The following is a 16,637-nucleotide window of genomic DNA, read 5'->3' as shown; positions in this document are numbered from 1 at the left end:
AGCTGAAATCTGAAAACCAAAAACTCAGATGTGCTGTTAAATAATGGGCCTTTCATGGATCAGTCATTGTAACCAAATCTGAAAAAAATAACACAGAATGGGAAAGAAGCACCAGCCAACAACTGAATAATGACACATTTTCACTGCTGATCACAAGTTTCTCTACTCTACATAAACAGTATGAGCCAAGCTGGCAGTTAACCAAAATTCTGGACAGTCCTTTGTACTCTCAAAGCTGATTTGCTAGGTAAAACGAGTTTCACAATCCACCAACCACTAATATAATATATGGTTTTGTTTCTACCGTTGCTCTTTCTAATGCTTCAGCTCAAGATATTTTATTTTATGTGCTCCCATTATCTAAAACTATCATAGGCAGATTTTTATAAGTTGACATTTTGTTTGAATCAGGCAAATGCAATTCCCCCACAGGGTTAGAAGAAATGAGTAATATAATGTCAGAGTCCTGGTTTTATTGATAGTGCTATTTCTCTCCTATTTGCCGTCACTGTTAATGCTGTGTTTTGGGAATCTGAGGTAAACTTTTGAGCAGGAGAGCTTCATTCAGAGCTGTCACTCAGCTGCCTACCGATTGCTTTTGCCTTCGTGTCTGTGGGAAGTAGAAAGAGGGGTGGGCGATTGTCTTTCTTATTCTCTGCAAACACACCTACTGCAGCTTTAACACAAAGAAATGAAAGGTCTAATTTTGGATCCAGCTTGTGTTTCTTGTGGGAAATATTTGATTTTTAGACCAAAGGGAAGAGAGTACGGTCTGATCTGATTTACCAGGACAATGCTTGTCACAGTACATTATTTACTTCACATGCAATTTTCCCCACAGAGCAATAAAAGAACATCAGGAGCCATCAAACCTTTAAACCCCATAACCCAAACAGCCCTCTCCCATCAAGCAAATTGTTTTAATTGGAATAAAGAGTTAATTAAAGCTAAGAAATATGAACTTTTAGCATTAAATTGAGCAACACAAACACTGTTTTATGCTGGGTTTTTGCTGTATTATTGCACTGCATGTGAGGCAACAGCAGATGGGAAGTGGTGGACTATTTGTGCTCTTGAGCATGACGACAAACCAGCAGAAACACACAGACGAAAGTGATGTCATTGTACAAGAGATGAGTGCAAATAGGGTGAAGATTAGGAGTGCATTTACAGAACACTTGGAAACAGCTTTTTATGCATTTTCATTAAGTAAGTTCACAAAATTATTTCCAAAATTAGACACTTTGAACTGGTAAAACTGAAACACCCTCTCAGAAAAAAGCTCAGATCAGTGCCGTAATCAAGCTTATAATTTCAAAACTGCAGTTCGGCCATAGTGATGTATTTCTGCAGAGAGGACTATTTTAAAATTCAAATTGTACACCTGCATCAGATGTTATAATGAGCTGGATGTGCATATGCAGAGGTTTTAGTGCAACAAATATGAAACAAAAAGATGTCCTACCTAGATCAGGTGGGGCTCTTGTGCTTTGTGTCCAAACTTCTAAAGACAGTGTCTCTGCACTTCCAGTGTACAGTCTGTGACCCCCACAGTCAGCTGCTGCCAGCTGCTATTAAAGATGAGTTCAGCCTGTATTCCTCCAAGTCTCTGCGTCTGACTGAAACTTCTGAAGCTCCGTAGATTGGGTTACATTCCGTCGAGCATCGGCACTTGTTCTGAACTGATACTCCAAAAGCACACAGTGATATTAATGTCTATAAATAACTGAGCGTGTTGGTGTATCTGCAAACAGCATCTGCCATCGAGTGTTAGGACACACATGTGCTTGTCATACTGTTTGATAAGCAGGTGACCATCTTCTGGTGGGTTTATAAGGCTGTGGTCGAGTTCCAGACAGAGGAGTATTGCTAAAAAAGTCAGTGCTCAAATCAGCCTAGGAAAAAAGGAATCAAGAGGACTCGAACTAAAACGAAGCAAGAGAACTTGAAATTGCACTACAAAAGCCCAATACAGCAAAAACACTACCATGTTGGCCTTAAATCATATCATGACTTCTGATAATTCATAGACAGTTCGGTAGGTTAATAAATGATGAATTGCCAACCTCCACTATCAAGGCACCTGGAAACAGGGCTCCTTCAAGGTATCTACATATATGGGAGTACAAAAGGAATTTTAGTGATCTTATAATAAATATAAATACAATACTATTTAATTATCACAGAAAATTATAAACTATGTATTTATATTGGCTATTCTAAAGAAATACTGTATCCTAGTAATATTGAAGAGATAGAAATGACCATTAAGTCCAATATAGCGACTATAAACCCACTACTGAGTATCACAGACACACTAGACGTCCCTTTATAATGATAATAGGATATTCTGTATAGGTCTGACTTATATTACTACAAACACCTTAAACTAATACGAAAAGAAAATCACAAAGTTGAAATTAGTAAAGTGGGAGGATGTCCTTTAAAAAGCCACTGCACAGGTAAATTCACAACTGCAGGCCTTCACTTCACCAAAGTGCTGAATTTACCTTTAAGCTGACCCAAAAGTGCCACACCGGTGAGAGAACGGATGACAGTTATTAAGTAGGCCACTGTTCGTTATCTCGCATCTTCAGACTAATTAGTGAGAGGTAAAATGCAAGAAAACAAACACTCCCAAAGCCAGCTGAGTGTTATAATTTCAGACTGAGGCACTCTTCATCCTCCCCCCGCCTCCCCCTGGCAGCAGCAGCCTGCTTCTTGAGCACGGCAGCAGCGGCTGTTCCGCGGCGGGCAGTCCGGATGAGAGCTCCTCCTCCCCGGCCTCTCCCTGTCCTCTCTCCCCGGTGCCCTCCGCCCCGACCCTGCACTCACAAATCCGGTGACCGACGGGAAATCCGCTGAGGCCAATTTCTCTCATCTTTTAGATGGTTTCTGCGATGGTTTCCTTTAGCGGGTGTCCCCCTTGTGCATATCAGAAAGAACTTGGCAAGGATGGATGGGTGAAAGCTAAACGCTTATCTGTGCTAAGCTCTGGAGTTTAACGGCACTCAGAAGCTAAGGTGTGCACACACAGGGGAACCAGCTGCATGTCTGGAGTTGCAGCCGTGTGTGCACGTGCGTGTGAGCGTGCGCGTCTGAGCCCATGTGCGCGTGAAGGAGCGGTGCGGCGCGCAATAGGTCCGCCTTTCTATATGTGCAAGCTTAGCGAAGGCGCTTCGCTCTCATCGGACAACTCCAACATTGAGCCAGCGAGCAAGCAGAAAGAATTCAAACGGAAGCTTTAGTTTCCAAATGCAGGCGGAAATGTGTGGACAATCACCAAAAACACAGACCGTTATGGAAAGAAAAGAGAGAGAGAGTGGCCAAGAAACAGCTAAGCGCCACTGAATAAAGTAGTCTAAAAGCTGCAGTGCCTACAAACTGAACGTTTGGCAGGAGCTGACAAGCAGCACGCGGAAAAAAAACCCAAAAAAAAAAACGAGGCTGTAATGGCAACTTAGTCCCTCGTATTCCTCCACCAAACGGCGGTTCACCCTTAAGTAATCTGCCTGGCAAACGGTGGATGTTGTAGTGTCTCCTGGCTGCTGGTTGGACGGAGATTATCCCGCACAGGTGGACAGCAGCTCAGTTTAGGCAGGGAGCAGCAGTGCTCTGATGCCCTGCGCTTCAGTCTCTCCCTCTCTCGCTGCCTCTCTCTGTTTCCAGCAGCAAAGAGAATAAAAGAGAGAGAGAGAGAAATAGGAAGAGAGATGTTTAGAAAGGGTGGGGCTGCTTGGTTCCCGACTGGGACCTGGAGTGGTTTCTCTCGCTTCCACACTCCCCTCTTTCTTCCTATCTTCCTTTCCTCTCTCGGTCTATTCTGTTTACCTTTCACCTTCCGCTAACACACACACACAGACACACACACACGTACATGCCAGGGGCAACTGTGTGGGAAGCATGCAATATTATCACTCACATAATATACTGTATAACCACCAGTCCTGTACCAACTGCCCATGCATGCTGTCACACACCCACGGGCAAATCATGACCAATCAAAATTAAAAACTGCACAGCTAATTTCTCTATCCAAGCCACACTTGACCCCTGCTGATTTCCAACAGCATGCTGCTTTTTATAAGTGCATAAACAAAGTCATCCATCCAATTATCTAAATCCATCAGGAGCTTTAATTTACTTCTCAATGTATCTGACTTTGATGTAGGCGACATTAAGTACTTTTTTTATTTCACTGTTAATGACATCTCCATTGATTGGGCTTTCAGTAATGATAAGCAATGAGCACTTTCAGAGGGGGAAAGAGTATCTTAGATCTGTTTCCATGACAACTGTGCGTTTGAAACAACTTTTTAAAGCACCGTTTTATTATGACACTGTACTATTGCTGTACTCACCACGCTAGAGCCCCCTTATCGCTGGTAAGATATAACGGTGGATAAAAATAATATGACCTCCATGCTGTTGATGCTTTTCCCCCCCACCTAAGATATCTTGCAGTTTCATATCAAAGGAAAGATTAACATAAGGCATAAAAGATGTCACAGCATATTCTGCAGCTGCTGTAAGAAGGCGGTTAAACTGGCTTTGTGAGGGTTTAACCTACACGTCATCCCTGTGCATCTGATCTTTAAGCAATCACCAATCATTAGAGACACAGTTTAGGGATTCCAGCAAACATTTTCAGCTACTTTACCCCCCATAGTTCTCCTTTTCTTCTCCTCTCCCGTTGTCTTTTGCCCTCCCTTTCTCCTTCTCTTTCTCTGAAGCTCACACTCTCTCTAGCAGTCTGTCTGTCTGCTCTATAATTATTTCCATAGTTACCATTAAGGATGTGAAGCTAAGCCTGATGTACTATGGTAGTAATCTTTTCCTTTTCTCCTCCTCCTGTTCGCTCTGTACTCTCCTTTCATCCATTGCTTCTTCTTTTTCTTATGCTGCATGGATCTCCACGGCCTTCTCTTGTGCACATTTTTCCCATTACCTTTCATTTTCTGTGTCAAATCTGCTTAAAACCAACATTTAAATTGGAAGCTTTTACAACTCTGGTAAATGTGCAAAATCATACCCGAGTAATCCATATGTAAGCAAGTCAGGAAGTCAACGTGTCCCAAAAAGCATTAATCAGATTGTGTTCATACGGTTTGGCCTGTGGCTACGCAAGATAGTTTGAGGTTGTTGTTTCTAAAGTGGCTCATGAAGTTCTTAAAAGTGAAACAGATTTCTTTAGGTGCCGTTTCACCTTTTTTAAAAAACAAACTTCAGCGATATGAGATATTTTCCTCCTTGTGTTAGTCTTTACACTTTCCCTGTTCCTGCATGTCAGCATTGCTCACGAATTACTGTTGTAAAATGAGCCCCAGGATTCAGTGGGGGGTGTTCATTTTTGAAACACGGGCCATCTGAGATGAATCATAAATATAGGTGATAAACAGCTGTGCGAGAAAGTATCTGGTTCTTTGATAAAATGCCCAAGGCGTAACAATTACTACAAAGAAAAATTAAAAGAATAAAAATTCACTTTTTTGCTGATAGTTAAATGAGAAAAACTATTTCTTATACATAGAAGGTTACTAACAGAAGATGTTTAGCTTAGAATGAGGAATGGGAAACAGGAAAGATACTGTAACTCCTCTGTGGTTCAAATACTTGACATGAGTCCTGACCATCATGCTGGTAGGTCAGTCATTAGTCCTTAGATTAATCCCTGACCAAGCTGGATTGTCTGTACATTATCATCAGCTAAAGAAGATGTTAAAATCAGGTGGAAACATTAGCTTCTGGTGACCTTTCTCGGGGTCATGGGATACGCTCCAGCTCCCCGTGACCCTGAACTGGATAAGCAGTGACGAAAATGGATGTATATGGACATTGGTCTCGAGTCAATGAGCAGAGAAAAATTCAAATTCCCTACCCCATGGAAATTTGTTAGCGTGGCAGTAATGTCTTGATGATGACAGAAACTGAGTTTAATAAATTGGAGACAACTCTAAGTATTAAAAATCCACAAGTATAAAGTGTATTAATTGCATCGCCTCAATTTTAACACCTTGTCCTAATGTGCACTAATGGAAGACCTCAAAAATTATGTGACATTAAAAAGAAACAACTCGAGGAACATTTTGTAACTAATTAAATTAAACGGCAACAGGTCAGTAACATTAGGTGTATACCAAGTGTAAAAGACAGAGATCCACCAAACTGTGGAACAATTTAGGAATAATGTTCCCCAGCATAAAATTATAAATAATTTGAATATTTCACCATCTACAGCACATGATAAATCATCAAAAGATTCACAAAATATGGAGAATCTCACAGAAATCAGTAAAAACAGCCACGACTCTGCATGGAAATCACTACATAGGCTCAGGAAAACTCCCAGAAATCATTCTGTCAACACTCACTATGCCATCCACAAATGCAGGTTTAAGCTCTGTCACTAGGGATGGGAATCGGGTAAGCGTTCATTTCCCTGGAATTGTGGGTCTGCTTGCCCATTGATTCCGCTCATCGGTTCCACTTGAATTCATGCTGCAATCAGCTGATTTCAGTTTTTGTGCTGGGGGAGGAAAATAGTAGAGCTGTAAGTGTGGATATGAGCATCCAATATTCATTTTATTTTTATTGCATAAAAGGAAGAGAGTACGATGGTAAAGTGCAAACTGCATCCAGGACAGTAACAACAGCATTATGCTGCTAACCCAACTTCTCTTTGCAAGCATCTGTAAGCTCGCTGAAAATGGACTGATGCAAAGTGGAAAGCTGTTCTGTGGTCAGATGAATTTAAATTATTTTTCTAAAACACTGAATGTGCATCCTCTGGATTAAAGAGGAGTTCAAAAGCTCCCATCTTTGATGGTATGAGAGTACAGTAGTGCCTATGAGATTGTAGTCAATGCTGAAAGGTTTGTTTTAGAGCAACATATGCTCTAAAAGGGATTCCACATTGCAAGACAATGCTAAAGACCACATCACTGTATCAGAAAAGTCCAGGTGTTGAACTGTCCAGCCTTGAGTCCAGACGTTTCACCAACTGTAGACATTTAACAAAGAAGACACAGGACTGTTACAGGGACAATAAACAAAGGATCTGACAACAGTGGACAACATTGCTCTTATAAATTCCCAGATATATACAGAATGTATATATAAATTGTTGTTAAAAGAAGAGTGGATGTTACACAGTGGGAAACATGGAATTGATGGGAAACACAGAGAGCTATTGCAGAAAAGTAAATTCAGAAGAATCTAATATTTTTCTTAAAATGGGACAATAGAGCAGAGAAAACATTCAATGTTTTCTCTGCTCTATTGTGACCAAAATATGGATTTCTAAAATTTGCAAGTCATTATATATATTTTTTCATTTACATTTTACACACTGCCCCAACATTTTGAAACTGGTGTTTTAGAAACATGTTTTTAATGTTGTTTACAATGTAATTATTCATCTAATTTGCCATTTATCTGCCCCTCTCATTATATATGGCTGTGCCCTTTTAAGCACAGATTTAATGGCACCTGACTGAACAATCAGTGTCACCAGCTGTTTATCTCAATGCACCAGCTCATGGTATTCACATAATAGTACATAATGACACATTTAAAAACAAATTTTCCTTTTGCTGATTTCCCAGAAATTATTTTCAAATTTGAAGTCAACTTGCATGGAGCCCTCAGTGGAAGAATAAACACCTGCAAAGCTGCAACATGTTTTTCCTCTTTTCCTTCTTTTTCTTTAAAGAGATTGCATGCTATCATTGGACAGAGCCACACTAGCATTTTCCCTATTTTCAGTCAATATGCTAAGTGACCAGGGTGCTGACAGAAGCTTCACATGACATGAGAGAAGGCTCAACTTCTTATCTAAGAAATAAGTTAGTATTTTCCCTCAGAAATATTTCTTTAAGGTCAAAACTCGGAAACTATCCCATCCCTGAGATTAAGGCTCCTGTGGATGGAAAAGCCCTTCTGACATTACTGCTCCATTTGCAAACCGTTTTCTCCTAAGCAATGATAACTAAGGCTCCTCAGTATCGTAGTAGAAACAAAGACTGAGTAATTAAACCTTATGCCCTTATAGTGTAACCCTAATATTGTTAAGTTATTCATGAGTGTTTCAATGTAAAGGGACACTGTGAATATCGTTAAAGCACTCAAATAGAAATTCATAGTAATAAAAGAATGTGCTCAATCTGACCGCCCGAAATTCAATTAACTGTTACATTATGACTACATTCAAAGTTTAGTATCTTGGTAATTTGATTCCTAAACGTAGATTTGAATGTATGCCTTCCTGATTGTGCAGATAGACCTGCAGGGTGTCTGCTTCTTTGCACTGATAATTTTATAACATTAAGACCAGCATAAGTGAACTGGCTTTTCTTGTGTATATAAAGTGACATAACAGAAGATGACTGCATTTTAATAGAGACCTTGAATATGCCTTGGTGAGGGATTCCTGCAGTTTCTTGCTCTTTGTAACTCTGTTTGCCGTCTGCCACTCAAGAACAAAGTCACGTTGACTCTTTTCATTACTACGGTTGCCAAAGCAGAAACGTATAATGATGATTTTTTTTTTAACTTTTGCTTGACAGACGATTTGGAACAAAACACTGACATGGAAATATGTTTTAGTCGTGATAATAGACAAAGTATTCAGAGCCCAACTCTTATGCAACCAGTTCTTTCTGAAGTCAAATGAGTTCATCTCATACCGCCATGTATACCAGACCTTCCCACCACTTTCCTGTCAGTCTGAACTTGACCAAGTGCAACCAGCTCCAATTCCAGTTGAACTGCTGCAGAGCAGACACCGGCTCGTGTTTCAGATGGATAGATAACGGGAGGTTTGGGCTGACAGGAGAGGAAGGAATCAGAAGAGTTGTAACAGGAAACATGCTGTGACAGCCAGACTCCTGAAGGGCTGGAGGAGAAAATGGAGAACTGGGAGGGGGGCTGGGTGTTGCATTGTAAGGAGCGCTACTGAGAAAGTCTTGTATTCTGTGACGGGATGATGGATGGTTGAGCAAGGAGGACAGAACTGAACATGTGCACAGTGCCACCTTACTGAGTCTAATGCCAAAGCATGGTGACAATGAGGTCTGGAGTATGCCAGACTAGAACAGACTGTCATGTGTACACAGCCATTTTCCGTACTTTTTAACCTTTGTCTGAGTAATACTGTGTAATATCCCCGATCAGTTTGGCAGCACTCTGAATTGGATAGCATTCAATATTACTTGAATAAATGTTTTAAAAATGATCAGAAAGAAGATCAAAAACTAGCTTGAACCAAAGAAATATTTTCCATTCAGAGTTTTGACTACATTATAAGTCACGGCTACACATTTCCCTCCACATTGGCATTTACAGCACAGGGACTCAAAATGATGTCGCTGGCTACATTTGGAGCCTTTGGTGTATCCAGGCAGGCCATTTTGTTCTAATGCCAAGCATATGATGGGAGCCTGTGCAGGCTACAAGTTTTCCAAATGACAACAAATGCTGGAAGAACTTTATTTAGTCATGTTAAAAGTTTCTCTAGAGATGGTCAGGACAGCTTGAAAGTCCTTCAGTTTAGTCCAACTACTAAGTAAACCGAGACATTTGGTACAGATGATGTTCCCTCAAGTCAAGTTTATTGATTATCGTGTGAAATATCCAAGATAGAACTAGACGTCCAACAAAATAACCATATTGGTCTTTGATTTAAAACAACCAACGCAAGTGTTCCAGAAGTGACCTTGAGGAATATTTCTACTTCAAGAGAACAAGCTTCAGCTACAGCTGTGTGTCAGTCATACCCTCGATATAGCAAACTTTAACTGGTAAGCTACAAAAATAAATAAATAAATAAAAGCTATTTCTCGTAATACGCTGGTAACACATTTATGTGTTTTTCAAAACTTTGAGTTTAACATGGGGCTTTATGGTGACTCACTCACCTCAACACTGGCTTCATTTCTTTAGCCCCAGAGATTGCAGCTTGGATCAATATTCAACAGCTGTGGGTCTGTCTGCATTAAAGAAAGCCTGATGGTCTAAAGTGATGTTGACGTCATGTCAGTATAATTTAAAAGAAGGATGCTGTCGCTGACCTTTGAAGGAATGTTTTATCAGGAGATGTAATTAACTGCAGCTTTCCAATAAATTCAATTTATAAGAAAAATTCAGAAATAATTGGACCTTTTGGATTTTTTTTTTGTTTTTGGATAAAATTACAGAAATGGCCATCAGTATCACATCAGCTGTGACATTTATTCAGTCAAAAACATCAACTCTAAAAATGATTAGAGCACTCCTGTTATTTACGCCATGTCATTTGCCTTTTTCAATCTGTAGCGCCCGCCCGCAAATCTCTGCATTTCTGTACCAGTTTTTTGTTTTAGGTTGAAATCTGCAGGAGCACATCAACAGCAGTCACAGGCTTCTCATCATTTTGCCCTCAATCTCATATTCCTCCTTGCTGATTTGCAGATTCAAATCAGAGCATTTCCAAATAAAAGCCCACATTTTTAACCTTTAAAATACTGCCACCTGCACTGACTTCCCACGTAATCACATCTCTGCAGCTCTTGTTTTCTGCTTTCCAGTTATTGCGAAGTCATTTGTGAATCATCAGCGCTCGCCAACTACTGCTGTGCCAGAGGATGTGGAAAGATTTGAAAAGGTGACTATCAAATCCAATGATGCCAAGTCAATCCTAAGGTACATCCTTGTGGCAAGCAATCTTCCAGCAAGAGAAAGAGCAATCTTCGACTGATGGGTGAACATCATGGGTGCAATCAGTTCAGCTCTACAACATGGACATTACTTGGTGCTTTAATAATAAACCCAAAGATGTCAAAATACCAAGTTGAGTTATATGAGGTGTGTGGATAACTTGGCTTTATGTGTTCTTTTTCCAGGACTCTTGGTCTCTGAGCCAAGGAAAGAATTGTTTGTTCAATGCATGGTATGAAATTTTCACTAAAGTCAATTAATCTTTAGGCAAACAGATGGCAAAATTAAAACGACAGCATTCTCGTTCATCCTGTGACATTAAACACACAGCCCTCCTCAAACGTGCAAAGATAGCAGGATCCTTATGAAGTTGCTAAAATCGTTCACAAAGAGGTGTAAACACCAACAAGACATTTTTGGATTTGCTATTTCCCAAAGAGACACGTGCAAATACACAACTCCTGAGCACAAACATATGTTAAACCTGCACGACAACATGAACATATTGCTGGCTTTGTCACAACCGCCTACACATGTTTAAATGTGATGCGTTTTTTGTGTGTAATACACAGCTAAGACCAACTGTGTTGCCTCTTTTATTTGGCTATGAGTTTCATCAATGTCACAGCCATGGCCAGGTTAAATATATGCATACATAAAGATGTGATGTCTATGGAAAAATTTTGCTTGAATTTATTTTGGGTTTTCTCTCAAACACACAGGGTCAAAACATGAAAACCCTCTAATTACTGGCTAGATGTCCTTAGCAAGTTTTATTACAGCTTTTGATAACCATCAGCAAGCTTCTGGTATAATTCTGGCTCAACATCCGATTATTCATTTTGTCAGAATTGGTAGAGTTCGTTTAACTTGTGTGGTTTCCCTGCACTGAAGTCAGGGCTTTGACAAATTCTTTCCATAACCAGTAAGATTGTAGAATCATCTGTTTAAAAAGTACATAAATACAAGTTATTCAAACTGGTCATCACTTTTCCAAGGTCTGGAAGAAGAGCAAAACTGTCACACTTATATGACAGCAAACTGCCTAGGATGTTCAGGAACAAGCCAGGAACCACCAAGGCTCAAGACTTCCATGAACTGGAAACTGCTGGAACACCAGTGTCATTGTCCACAGTGAAGTAAGTTTTACATGGCCATCGACTGACCAAGAAAGAAGCCTCTACTCCAAAATTAGAATCTTCAGCCTCAGCTGAATTTTGCAGCTGCCCACATGGACAAACTAAATTCTAAATACCTTCTGTTTAAAAGTTTTATGATCAGATGAGACAAAGACTGAGCTATTTGCCCACAGTGACAAGAGCTTTGTTTGGAGGAATAACAGTGAAGCTTTCAGACCTAGGAACACTGTACCAACTGTCAAGCATGGCGGTGGTACCATCATGCTTGACTGTGTGTGGACTATGCTTAAAAGCCAGCTCTGTGCCAGGAAACCAACCAACTTCAATGAATTCTGCCAAGAGGAGTCGTCAAATTTTCCCCCAGAATTATGCCAGAAGCTTGTTGATGCCTAATAAAAGTATAGTTGAACTGCAACTTACTAAGGGATAGTTAATAAGTATTATTTAATACATTAATACATACATAGATTGATTAATATTAGTGGGAGTAAATGCATATATTTGACCTTGTGTGTTTAATTTTGACCGTGTTGATTTGAGGAAAATCTAAAATGAATTCAAGATTATGGTCCCAATTCTTGTTTTGTAAAAGTCATTAACCCTCTCAGGCTCAAATTAAGTTTTTGTTGCTAATGCACAAAAGAACACCTGCAGTGGTACTTCTGAGTAAAAAAAAACCTCATAAAATATGTATGTGGGGTAATCAGGTTGTTAGTTTTTAACTGTTGCAAATCTGCAACGCCTGCCTTGAGAGGGTTAAATACGTATGCTGTACAATCATTACATCCTGGAAAAACAACAGTTCAAAGAAATCAATAATGGCCTATAATTACCATGACAGTCATTCCCATAATGAATTTAAATAAACTTTTGACCACTGCTGTATCAGGAGACATTCTCAGATTATGGAGAGGGAAATGCTGCAGCTTTAAAAGTGAGATTTTCTTGAGAAAAAACTAATTGATCCCTTTGCTTCCTGTTTTAACTTCTTCTAGTGGTGTACTGATGCAGTGGTGACATCTTATTAAGGAGAATACTGCAGCAAGTTTGGTGTGCTTCAAGTGTAAGAATAAATGGTTGCAGGGCTATGAGGACATCACAGTTGGTGCATGGAGCAACCAATGCAATGACCTAAACTTCTCTTACTCCACTATAGGAAGTCTGCAAACAAGCATACAAATGACTGTGGCTCTGGTGGGGCGGAGGTCACTAAACAAACTGTTATTTATCTTGGATAATGCAGACCATGCTCTGCATGGATAGAGACAGCCAATCTTTCCAACCTCATGCCACTATACTTCTACTGTAGTTTGTATTATCCTATTGTTTTTATTCTTTTGAGTTATTCTACTATACATATATAAAATCTGTGGTTACAGTGTTACCTCCTGAGAAAAGTAACTTGTTGAAATGTCTTGATGCATCCTTGATCACCCAGGGAAAGAAATCCCAGAAAGCTGATTATTTTCATCTGGACGCAGAATCTTCAGTGGGAAATGCTGCATCCAGATGAAAAGAATCAACAGGCAGGCTTTCTGTACATCTAACTTTGAATGAACTGATTTTATCTCAGTTGATATTCGTGTCATCTCCTCCACAAGTAACCTGCAAAAAGCTTTTGAATTTCCCCTGGAATCACAGTCAGAGTTAGACAAATCAAAAAGTAGGTCTTGATGTTTTGAACCTGTAGACCTGACGTCATTCTCCTCCTGAAGCAGAAATCAACACGCACACTTATACAACTGCAGGACTGATACCTTCAAATATACAGGTACCTCTCAAGGAGAAGGAAATAGAATTAGTGTAAATGCATTACAGATTTTTCCCCTTCAACTCTGGCAGCAAAAGGAACGAGGAAAAGGTGCAACTTTTTTAGCAACTAATTTCATTTATTAAAAGCAAACTAAACAATGGATTACTTGAATTACAAAACTGCCACATTAAGTTATTTGCTACAAAAAGTAATGTCAGTACTCTCTGGTTTTATTTTGTTACACATTCTCCCAACACGGACATAATTTCTTCCCTCGCTCCTTACCCTAACCGTCACAAAACATTCACACTCTGATTATCTAAAACTCAAACTTGTTCTCTCAAAAACTGCTCTACACACACACACACACACACACACACACACACACACACACACACACACACACACACACACACACACACACATCTTACTACAGGGCAAAGAAGACTGTGTGCATCAGCACAGAACAGCACTGGGCCCGGAGGTGACAGTGAGACATGAAGTCAGCGTTGGCTTAACAGCACTAGTTCTACCCTCCCTCTCTCTCTTACTTTTCCCCACAGTCCAAAGACCTTCTCTCCTTCTTTCTCTCTTGCTCTTAATTACTTTTTCTTTTCTTCTTCTACAGGCTCCTCCTTCATCTTTCCACCTCCTGCCTCTCTTTTCCCATGCTGCAGTACACAGCTATGTGCAGATATTCAATTAAAAGGCTGTTGAGCAAAAACTATAAGCCTAACGTTACCACACACACACACACACACACACACACACACACACACACACACACACACACACACACACACACACACACACACACGACGACCGATGAAAAGAGTTGATGAATCATGCAGTATTTGTTGCTGAAATACAATTTGATTTATTTGTTATAAAGATGTATGTGACTGAAGATTCTATCAACCTTTTTCTGTGCTGAATACGAAGACTGCTTACAAAGGAAATGTTTTACTTTTCTCTATTTGCTTTCTCACAGACACATTCTCTTTGATAAAGCTCAAATCTATATTTAAATCAATCAAAAAAAATAAAATAAATGCCTTTGGCATTCTTTTTATTCTGTTTATGTGTTGAGGATGTGTGTTTTAGTTGCACCCAACTCAAATTAAAAACACATTCTTATTCTTTAAAAATATGGAGGCAAGCTTTAGATTATATTTATCACCATTCATTTAAAAAAAATTATCTGGCAAAGCCCAAAAAACACACTGTCTTCCTTAAGGAAACAAGACCTCCATTGAAAAATTTCAGGTACAGAATATCAGTCCTTACACTGCCTGAGCTTTCAGAGAAACTCAGATGTCTGCTGACAAACCCTGAAGATCTGGGTTTGATTTTTTTCTCCAGCCTTTGCAAGTAACAACTGTCTATGCTGGGTTTTGGGGAGGATTTTGATTATTATGGCTTCAAATGAGTTATTCCATGCCTTATGATTCCTGCTGGAATGTAACAATCAGTATTATTTTTCTTGTGGAGCTATGATGCAGAAATGCCAGAAGCCAGAGCCTATTGGTCCAAAAATGAAAAAGCGGGTGTTATCATGAGATATTTTAACCATGGTCATGCAGTTAGGCTAACTGGAAATTGCAGGTGTATTCGATAACATGTGTCACTGATGCTATAAGTATTCTTTTTTGTTCAATGTGAGGTTCTAGTTTTTTTTTCTTTCACAATGGAAGGAAAATCCTCCTTTTAACAGGAAAACAACTCAAAAAGGAAAGTTTTAAGCCTAATTGTTCAAGTAGCGACCCTCTTTTTCACAAAGCATATAGTTAGAGCTGGGTCAGGTGACACTGAATAATATACTTATATTACAACTTTTAATTACTTAATATATTAGTGAATTTGGTCCTGGTTTTTATGTGTCTTCATACAATTAAAGCTTTATTCTTGTCATCTGAAGCTACTTTTACCTGCTCCATTATTCACAAGGGGCCACCACAGCAGGTAAGTCCAAACGTTTGATTTGGCAGATTGTTTTTACACCAGATGCTCTTTCTGTGATCTCCTCCAGCAATCAAACCAGGGAGCTTTCACTTTGTTAGGTGAACGTGTAGACTACTACACTACTCTTTAATGTCATGTTCTCTTCCTCATAAAGTTTGTACCTCTGGATGTTTTACTTATTGGTGTGAATTTATTAGTTTTAAAAATGCTAGCAGCAGCATTTTGTCAATTCTGAAAAGTAATCTATGCAGAAAGATCACAGTTTGTCTGCAGGGGTCTGATCAATGTGTTTTAAATCCAAAGTGCACAGAGCTGCGAGTAGATAAACATAAGAGATGGAAATAAAGGCTGCAAAATTCTTCTGTCTTTTGGATAATTTCTTTCTTCAGAATGCTTTTAGCTGCACTGTGGGATTTGCAAGAATAATTGATGAGAGTTCTACAAGATGACGTTCCAGAATAGTACCAACTATATTTTTGCATGTGTAGTCATATAAGGCTAACAGTGAGACAACACTTTTTTCTTTATTATGTCCAGCTGTTAATTTTCATCTCTGCAGGCTCTGAACATCTGTCGTGATAAGGAATAATTCACCGAAGAAGGTGATTTACCTGAGAGGAGAATATGAAGTGGGAGCTGAACTAACATGCGATAATTCTTTTGCTTTAATTTATCTCTCCTATTTGCTTTTGTCATTCACAAATGATCATTTCCAAATTTACTACCACTGTAAGGCAAGATTTGTGATGTGAATGTCTAACATTTCACGTTGGAATATCCTTTAATGTAAAACTACTATAAGAGCTGGAAATGATTGACTGACAAATGACAGAAATAAATGAACATATCACTTGGTAAATGCTCAGTTTAAGCCAGTTTTGGTAAATTTGTCCCCCTGTTTTTCTTTTTTAACATTTTTTATTTGACTAAGAAAAGACTCATCAGTTTTTGAAAACCTTCCCACTTAGCCACTTCATTCTACAGTAAATCTGCAGGTTGTGCGTGTGGTTGTGTAGGTGTGCGTCTGTGATTGCTTTTGCTTTGAAATTAAGCAACCTCCCCAGTTGTTGTCACTCTTTTGATCAACAGCT

General features: G+C 39.3%; 1 protein-coding gene across 10 annotated transcripts in view; it reads right to left on the bottom strand.

Annotated features, from left to right (window-relative positions):
- The window catches only part of syngap1b (synaptic Ras GTPase activating protein 1b), a 189,081-nt gene that overhangs the window by 80,665 nt on the left and 91,779 nt on the right, over window positions 1–16,637 (bottom strand). The window contains exon 1 of one of the 10 annotated variants that reach the window (XM_085472273.1): window positions 1,466–3,400. The exons of the other annotated variants lie outside the window; for them this stretch is intronic. The gene's annotated coding sequence lies outside the window, so the exon portion shown is untranslated. Of the gene's footprint in view, window positions 1–1,465; window positions 3,401–16,637 lie in introns of those variants that run through there. 10 annotated transcript variants of the gene reach the window in all.

This window comes from Copadichromis virginalis, linkage group LG11 (assembly GCF_057382275.1).
Source record: "Copadichromis virginalis isolate Kocher_CV1m ecotype Utaka linkage group LG11, C_Virginalis_male_GT1.1, whole genome shotgun sequence".
Classification (NCBI taxonomy): domain Eukaryota; kingdom Metazoa; phylum Chordata; class Actinopteri; order Cichliformes; family Cichlidae; genus Copadichromis; species Copadichromis virginalis.
Note: the sequence above shows the minus strand (reverse complement) of the source record. Positions and strands in the feature narration are given on the sequence as shown.